The sequence below is a fragment of the Canis aureus genome, chromosome 13 (assembly GCF_053574225.1).
Source record: "Canis aureus isolate CA01 chromosome 13, VMU_Caureus_v.1.0, whole genome shotgun sequence".
Taxonomy (NCBI): domain Eukaryota; kingdom Metazoa; phylum Chordata; class Mammalia; order Carnivora; family Canidae; genus Canis; species Canis aureus.
This window is the reverse complement of record NC_135623.1, coordinates 16,748,682-16,764,178: the sequence shown is the minus strand read 5'-3', so window position 1 is coordinate 16,764,178 and position 15,497 is coordinate 16,748,682. Positions and strand designations below refer to the sequence as shown.

General features: G+C 36.8%; 1 long non-coding RNA gene across 1 annotated transcript in view; it reads left to right on the top strand.

The window, feature by feature from the left end:
- LOC144281973 (uncharacterized) overlaps window positions 1-14,976 on the top strand; it is a 66,821-nt gene extending 51,845 nt beyond the window's left edge. Inside the window, exons 3-4 of the long non-coding RNA XR_013350353.1 lie at window positions 10,501-10,564; window positions 14,802-14,976. This is a non-coding gene — a long non-coding RNA (uncharacterized LOC144281973). The remainder of the gene's footprint in view (window positions 1-10,500; window positions 10,565-14,801) is intronic.
- Window positions 14,977-15,497: the final 521 nt, after the last annotated feature.

Sequence of the window (15,497 nt, the reverse complement as noted above, 5' to 3'; positions counted from 1 at the left end):
GGATAAATCCTACTTGGTCATGGTGAATAATTTTCTTAATGTACTGTTGGATCCTATTGGTCAGTATCTTGTTGAGAATTTTTGCATCCATGTTCATCAGGGATATTGGTCTGTAATTCTCCTTTTTGGTGGGGTCTTTGTCTGGTTTTGGAATTAAGGTGATGCTGGCCTCATAGAATGAATTTGGAAGTACTCCATCTCTTTCTATCTTTCCAAACAGCTTTAGGAGAATAGGTATGGTTTCTTCTTTAAACGTTTGATAAAATTCCCCTGGGAAGCCATCAGGCCCTGGACTCTTGTGTCTTGGGAGGTTTTTGATGACTGCTTCAAAACAGGCCAACGCCTGTTCAGGTTTTCTATTTCTTCCTGTTCCAGTTTTGGTAGTTTGTGGCTTTCCAGGAATGCGTCCATTTCTTCTAGATTGCCTAATTTATTGGCGTATAGCTGTTGATAATATGTTTTTAAAATCGTTTGTATTTCCTTGGTGTTGGTAGTGATCTCTCCTTTCTCATTCATGATTTTATTAATTTGAGTCTTCTCTCTCTTCTTTTTAATAAGGCTGGCTAATGGTTTATCTATCTTATTAATTCTTTCAAAGAACCAACTCCTGGTTCTGTTGATCTGTTCCACAGTTCTTCTGGTCTCGATTTCGTTGAGTTCTGCTCGAATCTTTATTAACTCCCTTCTTCTCTTGGGTGTAGGATCTATTTGCTGTTTTTTCTCTAGCTCCTTTATGTGTAAGGTTAGCTTTTGTATTTGAGTTCTTTCCAGTTTTTGAATGGATGCTTGTATTGTGATGTATTTCCCCCTTAGGACTGCTTTTGCTGCATCCCAAAGATTTTGAATGGTTGTATCTTCATTCTCATTAGTTTTCATGAATCTTTTTAATTCTTCCTTAATTTCCTGGTTGACCCTTTTATCTTTTAGCAGGATGGTCCTTAACCTCCACGTGTTTGAGGTCCTTCCAAACTTCTTGTTGTGATTTAGTTCTAATTTCAAGGCATTATGGTCTGAGAATATGCAGGGGACAATCCCAATCTTTTGGTATCGGTTCAGACCCGATTTGTGACCCAATATGTGGTCTATTCTGGAGAAAGTTCCATGTGCACTTGAGAAGAATGTGTATTCAGTTGAGTTTGGATGTAAAGTTCTGTAGATATCTGTGAAATCCATCTGGTCCAGTGTATCATTTAAAGTTCTCGTTTCTTTGGGGATGTTGTGCTTAGAAGACCTATCGAGTATAGAAAGAGCTAGATTGAAGTCACCAAGTATAAGTGTATTATTATCTAAGTATTTCTTCACTTTGGTTAATAATTGATTTATATATTTGGCAGCTCCCACATTCGGGGCATATATATTGAGGATTGTTAAGTCCTCTTGTTGAATAGATCCTTTAAGTATGATATAGTGTCCCTCTTCATCTCTCACTACAGTCTTTGGGGTAAATTTTAGTTTATCTGATATAAGGATGGCTACCCCTGCTTTCTTTTGAGGACCATTCGAATGGTAAATGGTTCTCCAACCTTTTATTTTCAGGCTGTAGGTATCCTTCTGTCTAAAATGAGTCTCTTGTAGACAGCAAATAGATGGGTCCTGCTTTTTTATCCAGTCTGAAACCCTGTGCCTTTTGATGAGGTCATTAAGCCCGTTCACATTCAGAGTTACTATTGAGAGATATGAGTTTAGTGTCATCATGATATCTATTCAGTCCTTGTTTTTGTGGACTGTTCCACTGAACTTCTTCTTAAAGGGGAATTTTAAGAGCCCCCCTTAAAATTTCTTGCAGAGCTGGTTTGGAGGTCACATATTCTTTTAGTTGCTGCCTGTCCTGAAAGCTCTTTATCTCTCCTTCCATTTTGAATGAGAGCCTTGCTGGATAAAGTATTCTTGGTTGCATGTTCTTCTCATTTAGGACCCTGAATATATCCTGCCAGCCCTTTCTGGCCTGCCAGGTCTCTGTGGAGAGGTCTGCTGTTACCCTAATACTCCTCCCCATAAAAGTCAGGGATTTCTTGTCTCTTGCTGCTTTAAGGATCTTCTCTTTATCTTTGGAATTTGCAAGCTTCACTATTAAATGTCGAGGTGTTGAACGGTTTTTATTGATTTTAGGGGGGGATCTCTCTATTTCCTGGATCTGAATGCCTGTTTCCCTTCCCAGATTAGGAAAGTTTTCAGCTAGAATTTGTTCAAATACATATTCTGGCCCTCTGTCCCTTTCGGCGCCCTCGGGAACACCAATTAAACGTAGGTTTTTCTTTCTCAGGCTGTCGTTTATTTCCCTTAATCTATCTTCATGGTCTTTTAATTGTTTGTCTCTTTTTTCCTCAGTTTCCCTCTTTGCTATCAACTTGTCTTCTATGTCACTCACTCATTCTTCCACCTCGTTAACCCTCGTCGTTAGGACTTCTAGTTTGGATTGCATCTCATTCAATTGATTTTTAATTTCTGCCTGATTAGCTCTAAATTCTGCAGTCATGAAGTCTCTTGAGTCCTTTATACTTTTTTCTAGAGCCACCAGTAGCTGTATAATAGTGCTTCTGAATTGGCTTTCTGACATTGAATTGTAATCCAGATTTTGCAACTCTGTGGGAGAGAGGACTGTTTCTGATTCTTTCTTTTGAGGTGAGGTTTTCCTTCTAGTAATTTTGCTCAGTTCAGCGTGGCCAAAAGCAAGTTGTATTGGGAAAAGGAGAAAAAGAGAGGAGAGAAAGAAGGAAAGAAAAGAGAAAGAGAAAAAAAAGGGAAGAAAAATAAAGAAAAAAAAAGAAGAAAAAGAGAAAGAAAAAGAAAGGAGAAAAAAAAGGGGGTGGGGGAAGGAAACAAATCAAAAAGCAAAACAAAACAAAACAAAACAAAAAAACAAAAAAAAAAAGAACCACCGGGGAGTATCTTCTGATTCTGTGTACTTTAAGTCCCTTGGCTTCTCCTGGAAGTTGTCAGTCTAGCTGGTGTTCTCGGGGAGGGGCCTGTTGTGCTGACTTTCAGGTGTTAGCAGTTGGGGGAGCTGCTGTGCCCCTGCCTGGTGCAGGGCTCAGTGGGGGTTGTTTACCCCGTGAGGCCGCAGGAGGAACAGCCCCAGTGGCGGGGCAGCTCTGGAAACCTGGATTCAGCTCCGGCAGGAACTCCGTCTGCAGGGCCTGGAGGCTCCGGGGCGGGGCCGCTGATCTGCTCAGCTCGGGGCAGGAGCGTCCTTGCTGTCCTGGGCCCTCCCGGCCTCTGCCTGTCCTGGGGGGAGGCCGGATCCTGGGCTGTGTCCCGGCGCCCTGTGCTCCGGAGCCTGCGCTGGTGGATTCGCGCTCCCGGGGCCGTGCAACCCCCTCCGCGGAGCCGCCCCCGAGCCCCCCCGAGCTGCTCCCGCCCCGCAGCCCCCTCCGCGGAGCCGCCGCCCGAGCCCCCCGAGCTGCTCCGGGTCCCGCTGTGCGCGCTGCAGCCCTTAGGGAGCTCGGCGCACTCTCCTGGGCGCGGAGTTGCTGTTACTGTCCCAGGGAACCCGAGGGCATCCCCGCCCTCCTGGGTCCTGCTCCAACTCCCTGCGAGCCCCTTTCCGCCCGGGAAGGTCGGTGCAGCTCCTGCTTCTCCGGGACGAGGCTCTCCTGTCCTGGGGACCCTCGCCCCGGCCTCAGCCCGGCTCCTCCGGGGCCCCTCCCCCTTGGAGGCCTTTGTTCCTTTATTTCTTTTTCCCCGTCTTCCTACCTTGATAGATGCGCGAACTCTTCTCACTGTAGCATTCCAGCTGGTCTCTCTTTAAATCTCAGGCCGAATTCATAGATTTTCAGGATAATTTGAAGGTTTTCTAGGTAATTTGGTGGAGACAGGTGATTTGGAGACCCTACTCTTCCGCCATCTTGCTCCTCGGGCTCTTTTTTTCTTTTTAAAGATTTTATTTATTTATTAGAGACAGAGAGAGAAAGAGGCAGAGACACAGGCAGAGGGAGAAGCAGACTCCATGCAGGGAGCCGGACATGGGACTCGATCCCAGGACCCCAGGATCACGCCCTGGGCTGAAGGCAGGTGCTAAACTGCTAAGCCACCGGGGCTGTCCTGGAGATACTTCTTGACCTGGACTTTGCCTTTCCAGAAATATTTATTCATTGTACCAACAGGCTCCTATTTATTTGTTATAGCTAAATATTTAGTGTTTTCTATAATATGCCACACACTTTTGAAACTTTGCAAATGCTGTTTTCTGCCTAGAATATCCTTTTCATCTCTTTATCCTACTCCAAATTTTCCTGAGTAATTTATACACAATTTTAAGTCTTGATTCAATTAGTATCTCGTCTGAAGAACCTCCGCAAGACATCTCAGATACAGTTAGGATACCTCTTTGCTATGGTTTTGTTGTTGTTGTTTTAGATTTTTAAAATTTATTTATTCATGAGAGATACAGAGAGAGAGAGAGAGAGGCAGAGACACAGGCAGAGGGAGAAGCAGGCTCCATGCAGGGAGCCTGACGTGGGACTCGATCCTGGATCTCCAGGATCACTCCCTGGGCTGCAGGCGGCGCTAAACTACTGCGCCACCGGGGCTGCCCCTCTTTACTATGTTTTTGCACACCCAATCATAGCATTTTCAAACTGCATTATAAGTTTTTGTTACTTGTGTGACTGTTTCACTAAATTGTGAATTCCTTAAGAACAACCATCTTATATTTGGTGTCTTTAAAAAATACTATTAAGGGATCCCTGGGTGGCGCAGCGGTTTGGCACCTGCCTTTGGCCCAGGGCGCGATCCTGGCAATCCAGGATCGAATCCCACGTCGGGCTCCCGGTGCATGGAGCCTGCTTCTCCCTCTGCCTGTGTCTCTGCCTCTCTCTCTCTCACTGTGTGCCTATCATAAATAAAAAAAAAAAAATACTATTAATACATAACATAGTCTGACATAAATTAGGCACAATAAAAGTTTTTGTAAGTAACTGAACAAGAGAACAATTAGGGGAAAACCTGATAGATTACTGTATTGAGTTTCTTCTATATGTTTAATGTAGTGTCTGTGGCTTTTCTATTATGGAGAAACTCAAAAGACAGAACTCCGTAATTCCTGACTTGAGTACTACAAGGATGGCATTAAATTTACTTCCTTCAGGGAGGTACTTAAATATATAAAATTGTTTGTATTCCCAGAAACAATTTTAGCAGTCAAATGACTTGAATAGAGGATAAATGATTTTGCCCAAGGAAGGTCCAACAATTAGTAGATCTATAATCTTTCCTTAAGAATAACCAGGAGAGATAAAACTGACCAAATCAGGCTAACATAGTTTATTCATATGATCATTCATCATGAATAGAATGTCATTAAACATTAGAAGGTACAGAAATGATGGTTTTCATAGCATTTAAAAATTCATTTATCATTTTAAATTTTTAAAAAGTAATCATCTTCATTTCATCATTAACAAAACAGTGCTTTCTGAAGATATTACATACAGAGTATACAGGATTAATTATCTTGTACTGGGACAACTGGGTGGCTCAGCAGTTGAGTGTCTACCTTCAGCTCAAGGTATGATCCCAGGGTCTTGGGATTGAGTCCCATATCAGGCTCCCCACAGGAAGTCTGCTTCTCCTTCTGCCTATGTCTCTGCCTCTCTCTGTCTCTTATGAATAAATAATGAAAATCTTTTAAAAAAATTATCTTGCACCAAAATAATGGGTATTTGATTGACAATCTGTGCAGGTGTATCTTAAATTCAACCTAGTTGTATTACTCTAGGATAATGCACTTTTTAGATCAACAAAAGATGTTTGCAGTATCACACCAAAGCTTATTGAAACCATGTGTTTGGTCCCTATATTCTTTTTTAAAGTAGCTTTTAAATTATAAAACATTAACTTAGCAAATATACAGTCAAATGTGTTTTCAAGACATGATTATTGCCTTCATTTCATTATATTTTTTAAAATTGGAATTTTAAGCTAACACCTCTCAAAAATCAATGTAACAGATCACGTTAAAATGTATAGCAGCTGCTTAGTTTGTTGTAACGTATATTTGAGATTCCCTCATCCATACATTCTTTTTTTTTCATACATTCTTATTGTTTTTTTAAAGTTTTTATTTTAATTCCAGTTAGCTAACATACAGTGTTATATTAGTTTCAGATGTACAGTAAAGTAATTCAACACTTCCATACATCACTCTGTGCTCTCATAAGTGCACTCCTTACTTAATCCCCATCATCTATTTAACCCATCCTTTCACTACCCTATTGGTTTTGATAATGATCTGAGGTAAATCTTTTTTTAACCAGATAATCCAAAGAACAAATCTGGATATGGTACAATTTAGTCTAAATACCTTATGATGTTTTTTTTTTAAAGATTTATTTATTTATTTATTCATGAGAGAGAGACAGAGAGAGAGGAGGAGACACAGGCAGAGGGAGAAGCAGGCTCCATGCACCGGGAGCCCGACGCGGGACTCGATCCCGGGTCTCCAGGATCGCACCCTGGGCCAAAGGCAGGTGCCAAACCGCTGAGCCACCCAGGGATCCCCTTATGATGTTTTAATAGCAGGAAATCCTGTTACAAATTTGTTAATAACATCTACTTCTACTAAGATTTTATTTTTTTTTTAAATTTTTTTTTTTTTTATTTAAGATTTTAATAGTAATTTTGCTTTTGTAAACTTACAGTCAAAATATTATTTGGGAATGTGTATGCAAAACCAAATTTGGAAGTAAGTGAACTACAGTAAATTTTTAACAGGAACACAACTTGAGAATTTGGAAAATTATCATTTTAACAACATAAAATAAGCATTTCTCATAAGAAGCCACCTGTAACACATTAAGTATAAATCATAGTTTCTCAAGTGCTGTTTGGGGACCTTTATGTTGCAATTCCAGAAACATAAATTGATTAAGCAAGGGTATTGTTGCATTTGGGATGAGCAAAACAGTGATGAAAGATAGGTCTTAAAATATTTGGGGGAGAAACACTTTGGAATTTACACTCGATATAGAGTAAATGTGGGGGAAAATAATAAAGTAAGAATTTAATGTATAAATATCTACATAGCAAAGGATCATTAATTTACTGATCTTACTAGATTATTTTATAATTGTGCCATGAACAGATTCCCTTTTATTAAAAAATATAACCAAACAGGGGCGCCTGGGTGGCTCATTTGGTTAAGCATCTGCATTTGGCTCAGGTCATGATCCTGGGGTTGGGCTCCCTGCTCATTCTCCCTCTCTGTCTGCTCTTCCCCTTTTGCTTATGCTCTGTCTCTCATTTTCTCTCTCTCAAATAAATAAATAAAACCTTTAAAAAATATGTAACAAAACAGCACCGAAGTTGTAAATTAGAAGAAAAATTATATATTTTAACATTGAAATGCAACAAAATACAGAGTTCAGTCCTAATCCTAGAGCCTCTTAAAACCTTTACTAAAAATCCTCATTATTTTTTAATATTTATAATGCTTACAAAGTATCAGCTACCATTATAAGCATTTTATAAGTATGAAATTATTAAATCCTTATAATAAACTCATTTTACAAATGAAGAAAAAAATTGCTTTTGCTTGGGTAAAACCTACAACATATTGAAGTTAAGTAACTTGCCCCAGTTCACCAAGATAGTAAGTGGCAGAACCAGCCTTTTTTTTTTTTTTTTTTAAGATTTTACTTATTTATTCATGAGAGATGAGACCCAGAGAAAGAGGCAGAGACACAAGCAGAGGGAGAAGCAGGCTCCATGCAGGGAGCCTGATGTGGGACTCGATCCCAGGACTCCAGGATCACACCTGGAGCCACCCAGGGGTCCCCAGAACCAGACTTGAACACAGACAATCGCTCCAAAGACTATGATTTTATTCACTCTATGCTATGCTGCTACCCCAATGCCTAATATTTAGTCTTCAGAAGATTAACTAGTATCAGATGTAGAACTAAACTAAAATGGAGTCATTTATGTCAATGACAAAATGGGAAGGGTCAATGCAGGTGCATAAAGAAAACAATCTAACCTTATAGGAATTTATAGCTCTTCTTGCAAATCAGCAGAGGACACCAGCCAATCCCCCAAACTCCAAGTCTGTTTTCATCATCTCTGGACTTCCTTGTTCCTGTGGCTCAGCTATCCTGATCCAAATAAGAAAACTACTAGGCAGCCAATCAGCTGAAAAAGCCAAATAACTTCTGCATTCATCTCATAAAAATCTCTTGTTTTGTAAGCAACTTCGAATTCATCACTTCTGCATTCTTGAGTTCCTGGTTTGCAAGTCAAAAGCCTTGCAATGAACTCATCTTTATGCTTTGTTTTATTCAGTATGTGGAGTTTGGCTTTTGACACAGGGAATAATAATGCATTTTGAAATTTTTTAATTCAACAGAATATCAAAGAATATAAAAGCTAAGGGCATTTTATTCTACTAAAACTCCCCATAGATAGTTGAATTCCCCATAAATAGTTGAATAGCAGGAATTTCTAACCTGTCTTCTAAAGTCACATGAAATTAACCTCATTTTTTTCACACTTACTCTTCAAATATGTGAAGGAAACTGACTGTGTTCTAAAATGTGTTCCTCATTCGTACTTTTTCTCCTCTGAATCTGCCCCAATCTGTCTTGTATCTTTTAAAGTGCACCATTCCTAAACTGAATTCCACATTCAGGGAGGTTTTTTGTTGTTGTTGTTAACTAAAACAGAGTAGCAACATTACTATTCATTCTAAATACTATTAATGTAGATGACTATTGATATTTTATTTTATATTTTATTTTATTTTATTTTGTTAGTAGGCTCCATGCCTAGCAAGGAGCTCAATGTGGGGCTTGGACTCAGAACCCTGAGATAAAGACTTGAGCTGAGATCAAGAGCCAACCGCTTAACTGACTGAGCCACCTCAGCACCCCATATTTTTATTTATTTATTTACATAATCTCTATATCCAATGTAGGGTTGAACTTATGCCCCAGAGAACAAGAGTTGCATGCTCTACTAACTGAGCCAGCCAGGAGCTGACTTTTTAGATAGCAAAAACTTACAGACTTGCATCAAATTTATCATAAAATAAAGCCTCTAAGATTTTTTTCACATATATTCTGCAGCTTGCAACCGATTTACTTATGCAGTTGATTTTTGAACATAAATTTAAATTTAGCCTTATGAAATTGAATCTTACAGAAGATCAGTCTATCATTCCAGTCTATTGAGATCTTTTAAAATCCCAGTTATCTTTTTTTTTTTTTTAAGATTTTATTTATTTATGCACTAGAGACCGGCAGGGACACAGGCAGAGGGAGAAGCAGGCTCCACGCAGGGAGCCCGACGTGGGACTCGACGTGGGACTCGATTCCGGGTCTCCAGGGTCACGCCCTGGGCTGAAGGCGGCGCTAAACCGCTGAGCCACCCGGGCTGCCCAAAATCCCAGTTATCTTAACAAATTAGCTATCACTTCTTGTTCTTCTCCACCGAAGTTGATTGGGACACTATCAACTTATACATGATATTTATTTATACATGATAGTCATTTAAATACCAAACATGAAAGAAACAAAGCTCTACTACTAACTTAAAAAATTATTTATTAAATGAACTGTTTACTTTATAACAGTTTGAGATGTATGTAAATATTACAAAGATAGTACAGAGACATATACCCCATATCCAGTTTTTCTATTATTAACATCTTACATTGTTAGTATGGTATATTGTCAAAATTAATGAAACAATATTTATATATTACTATTAAGTAAAGTCCATAGTTTATTCAGATTTACCCTGTTTTTCCCTAATAGTCCTTTACTGTTCCAGGATCTCATCTGGGATACCACATTTTATTTATTTATTTAAATTCAATTAGCTAACACACAGTACATCATTAGTTTCAGATGTAGTTTTCAATAATTTACCAGTTGCTTATAACACCTCTTGTCTCTTTAGACTACTCTTGGCTGTGATGGTTTTTCAGACTTTATTTTTTATGACCTTGACAGTTTTGAAGAATCCTTTTTTTTTTTTTTTTTTCAAAATACAAGGATACAAGAATAAATTTTTGTGAAATTGACCTGGTGTTTTTCTCATGAGTAGAATGAAGTTACAGGTTTTGGGGAGGAAGACCACAGAGGTAAAATACCATTCTCCTCAAATCTTATCAATATGACTGCTTTCGATACTATCAATATGACTTATCATTGTTGATACTAGTCTTAGTCACCTGTCTTGAGATTGTTTGCCAGCATTCTCCACTATAAAATCACATTCTCCCTTTTAAAAAAAAATATTTTTCCATGATTTACCCTTTGAGAGAAAGTCAAAGAGTGTGCAGCTCACACTTGTGAAGCAGGGATTTCTGCTTCATCTCTTTAAAAGTAGATAATTTATGTAAGTTATTTGGAATCCTGCATGCGATACTTGTCTATTCTTTCTCATGTATTCATTTATTTAATCATTTAATTATATCAATATGGGCTTGGGGATATTTATTTTAGACTTTGAGTTATAATTTGATACTATTTCATTTATTTTTTTTTGTTCAAATTGTTCCAGCTTTGGCTGTTGGGAGTCCTTTCAGATGGCTATGTCAGCCCTTCAACATACTCTCATCACTTGGGTGGGTGTTTGAGCACTTTCTTATTTTCTGGCACTACTTTTTTTTGTTTGTTTTTAAGAAGTCTCTGTACCCAATATAGAGCTCGAATTCATGATCCTGACATCAAGGGTTGCATACTCCACTGAATGACCCACCCAGTTGCCCCTCTGGCACTAGTTTCTTACTTTCTGGCTCATATTGTGTACTTGTTGCCCCAGTTATAGAGTTATCCATCTCTCTAAGGCTTATCAGTAGCTTTTTTTAAAAAAATATTTTATTTATTTATTCATGAGAGACAGAGAGGAAGGGAGAGAGAGAGTGAGGCAGAGACACAGGCAGAGAGAGAAGCAGGCTCCATGCAGGGAGCCTGACATGGGACTCCATCCCGGGTCTCCAGGATCAGGCCCTGGGCTGAGGGTGGGGCTAAACTGCTAAGCCACCCGGGCTGCCCTTATCATTAACTTTTAATGACCAAATACTTCTTCAAGTTTAAAACGGACCTATAATTCTTACTCACTGAGTATTGTTTTTAATATAAATACACATTTTATTGCTGAATTATCAAGTCAACATGGCTATGTTATCCACTCACTGTTGTCACAAGCAATTAGGTCTAGAGAGTGTGTGAGCTGAAGTCCAGACACAACATATAATGGTTTCCTTATTCTAATAAAGGTCTATTAATACTTTCTAATGACATTATCCAAAGAAGAGAAGAGTTGATATGACTTATAAAACACAGGCTATATGCATGTATGACTGAAAAGGACTTATAGAACGAAGTATCACAACCTGAAAATAAGTCTAATTATGAAGCTGTTAAAAAAGCAAATAAAATCCTAGCATCCAGAAAAGAAGAGCAATATGCAGCAATTTGTAATTATCCCTCTTTATACCAGGTAGATACTTATTAGACTGATTTTGAGTCAATAATAAGTTACATAACCTCAGAAAGACAAAGCTTTTTAGAGAAAGCTTACAGAATACTCATGAAAAGGATGAAAGGGTAGGAAAATGGAAAAATTAATAGTTAAGATTAAGGAAAATTATATTACTCTAGAGAAAAGACAGATACAGTGTTATTTAACAGTGCTCCTAAAGATTATGACACGTCTTTCAGTGCCTAGAAGAGATTTAGATATTACTGAAATAATTTAAAAAATCACCTGATACTGTATATTTATGTGGATAGCTGAGGATACCCTTTTGAGACTCCAACCCATAAATCTCTCAGAGATCAAATTTAGGATGCAATTAATTTAATCACTTGGAAGCTGAGTCCAAAAATAAAACAAATCTAAAACCAACTTATTGTTGGCATAATGTGCCCTTCTAATAATAGCTGAAGGCCTAAAACACTTGCACATAGATAATTTTAGTCAGTTGTTTAATTTTCAGTTTCAGTATATGCTACATAGATATCTCGTATCTTGGAAAGTTTTAGTGCAAGAATATGTAGGTTTGTGGTAGTCATAGCCAATGCAAAAGACAAAATTATAAAATCGAAAATACTAAGAAAGAGGCAAAAGTATTATTATTTTGCAGATAAAACGATTGAATATGTAGATAATCTAAGAGAATCAACTGAAGACTTTTAGAAATGTGAAAATCTTTAGTAAGTAGTTGGTTGCATAATATGCAAAAGTTGAAAGTTTTACTATATAAGATAAAAACATTATGATGACAACTACCATGAAAAAAATCTAAAGGATGTCTAGTTAAGAACTTGATAAGAAATATTCAAGACATATTGAAAAGCATAAACAAGATGGACATAAGGAAATAAATAGAAAAAATATAAGCATAGAAAAATGCTACTTCTCCCCTTATTAATGGATATACTTAATACATTCATCCCCTTATTAATTGATATACTTAATACATTCACAATCAAGATAAAAAATTTTTGGAACATAATGCCTTCAGAAATTCTTCTGAAAACATTAATATTGAGAGGTCTGTTTCCAGCAAATTGTTGGATTACACACTCTGAAGGGCTTTCCTACTACTGTATAATGACATCCTGGATAAAATACAACAAGTATATATTTTTTAAAGCTTTGCTGGCCATTCAATAAAGTAAAGGAAATTTCCAAGAGCCAAAATAAAGACAGTGATGTGAAAACAGAATTGTGAGGGGTTAGTAAATTCTGAAGTGGAGGTTTCACTGGAGTTAGATGCCAATACAAACACTTATATTGCGAGGCAGAATGTAGATCCTGCCTTGAAGTAAAAAAGCAGAATTCAAGATTCAGATAATTAACAGGAAGATAATAAAAAACACCTCATGAACAGGGCTGAAATTGTTCCATATTTATATCACTCCTGCTTATTATTAGGAGCAAGCATAAATCCTCTTTGAAGGAAAGTAATCCCATTTAGACCTTCATGATTCTATATATTGAATTTAATAAATTATGTGAACTCCCCACAATACCAAACACACAAGGAAACAAGTTACCACGAGTAAAAGTCAGCAAAATGATAACAAATTTAGACCTCCAAAAATTTCATATATTAGAAGATCAGATAAAGAATACAAAAACTAAAATATAGAATGGTATTTTTAAATTATCAATAAACAAGAAATAAAATGATTAGGCAAACTTGAAAGTAAATAAAACTTTTAGAAATGAAAAGTAGAATAAGAGAAGTTTTAGGGGCAACTGGGTGGCTCAGTTGGTTAAGCATTTGCCTTTGGCTCAGGTCATGATCCTGCAGTCCTGGGATGGAGCGTATTGGGCTCTTTGCTCAGTGGGGAACTTGTTTCTCCCTCTCCCTCTGCTGCTCCCCTTGCTCTTCTCTCTCTCTCTCTCTCTCTAATAAATATGTAAAATCTTTAAGAAAAAAAGAAGTTTTAAAAAAATCTGTTTCTGAGTGAACAGATTAGCTACAGAAAAATATGGATAAGAGATGTAAAATAGAAAGGAAGATGGATATAAGGCAATTTCCAATAATAAAGCACAAAAAGGTTAAAATAGAAAATAGGAAGAAGAATTTAAGAGCTAACATACCTCTAAGACAATTTCAAGAAAGAATATGGGAGATGGAGTATTCCAAGAGATTATAGCTTAGAATTTTCCAGAAATGATAAAATATACAGATATATTTTAATATAAAAATATAAAATTATAAAATATGCAGATAATAAATGTACAGATATATCAACAATAGTATTTACCATACAGGATAAGCAAAAACAAAGTAAAACCAAAAAACCCACTCCTAGATATATTGCTGACACATTTGAAAAACAACATAGATGAAAAAGATGAAAAAGATATATTCTAACAATAGCCAAAAAAAAAAAAAAAAAAGGACAGGTAAAAAGAAGACATCTTAGAAACAATCATGGAAGCATAAAAAAATGGAGTATCTTCAAAGTGCTTAGAAAAAAATAACCACCAAAAAAAAAATAAAAAAAAAAAAGAAAAAAATAACCACCTAAAATTGTACAGCAAAATTATATTTCAATAATGATTTTTTAAGTGCTTTTAGAGTAACAAAATAGATGTGAAATTATTACCAAGAAACCTAAATTAAAAAAATCTTCTAAAGGATTAATTTTAGGAATAAAGAAAATGTTCCCAGCAGGTAGTCCACAATACATAAAGAAAAAGTGAATACATAAACATGTAGAGAAATCTAAACAAAAATGGCCTATTAACAATAATAACAAAAAAATACTTTGTGGTGTTAAAAATACAGAATTAAGAGGAAAGGACTTCTAGCTTGGGCAGAATGAAAATTTTGACAAATCCATTCACCTCAAAACAACTATAAACCTGGAAAAAATTGTTTAATTTTTTTTTCACGTTCTGGAAATAGACCAGAGGGAAGCAACGAATTGAAAAGTGTTGTGAAGAACCACTGAATAGTATCAGTACGTGGAGTTCTTGCCTAGGGCTGCTTGCATCCGCAGAATAACAGGGAAATATGATCCATATTCAAGAAAAGTGCGATCAACAGAAACTGAGTCTAGGTGGGTCATGATATTGGAGTTAGCATAAAATGACTTCAAAGCAGTTATTATAAATAAGTTCAAAGAATTAAAGGAAACCATGTTTAAAGGTTAAAGAAAACTATGATGAGAATGAATGAACAAATATGGCATATCAATATAAATAGAAATTATTAAAAGAAGCAAATTTTAGGGTTTATAGGCTTTATTTTACAAATGTGAAATGATTAGAATGAAAAATTCACTAGATGTGATCAACTGCAATTTAAGTGCTGTTTTTTTTTTTTTTTTTTTAAGGAATCAGTGGGGACGCCTGCGTGGCTCAGTGGTTTAGCGCCTGCCTTCATGCCCAGGGCGTGATCCTGGAGTCCTGGGTTCCAGTCCCACATCGGGCTCCCTGCATGGAGCCTGCTTCTTATTCTGCCTGTGTCTCTGCCTCTCTCTCTCTCTCTCTCTCTCTGTGTCTCTCATTAATAAATAAAATCTTTAAAAAAATAAAAGAATCAGTGAACTTGAAGCTAGATCAATAGAACTAATTTAAGAACACAAAGTAAAATTACTAAAGTTTTTTTTTTTTTTTTTTTTTTTTTTAGGAACAGGGAAGAGAGGGCAGAAAAGTATTTGAAGAATAATGGCTGAAACCTTTGCAAATATGATTAAACAAAGAAAACATTAACTGAGATATCAAGAAGCTCAAAAATACAGTTACTAGGAGAAAATCTTGAAAGTAGCAAGAGAAAAAAGATTATCAAGTGTAGAGAAACAACAACAATATGATTAACAGCTGACTTCTCAACAACAATGACCAGACAATAGGCAGTGGGATGATATATTCAAGGTGCTGGGAGAAAAAAATGTTATCACCGAAGAATTATATAATGAAAATTCAGGAAAAAAAAGGTATTTCCAGATTAAACAAGACTGAAAGAATTCAGTCAGGAAGTCCTTCAGGCTGAAAGGAAATGATATGAGACACTAACTTAAATCCACAGG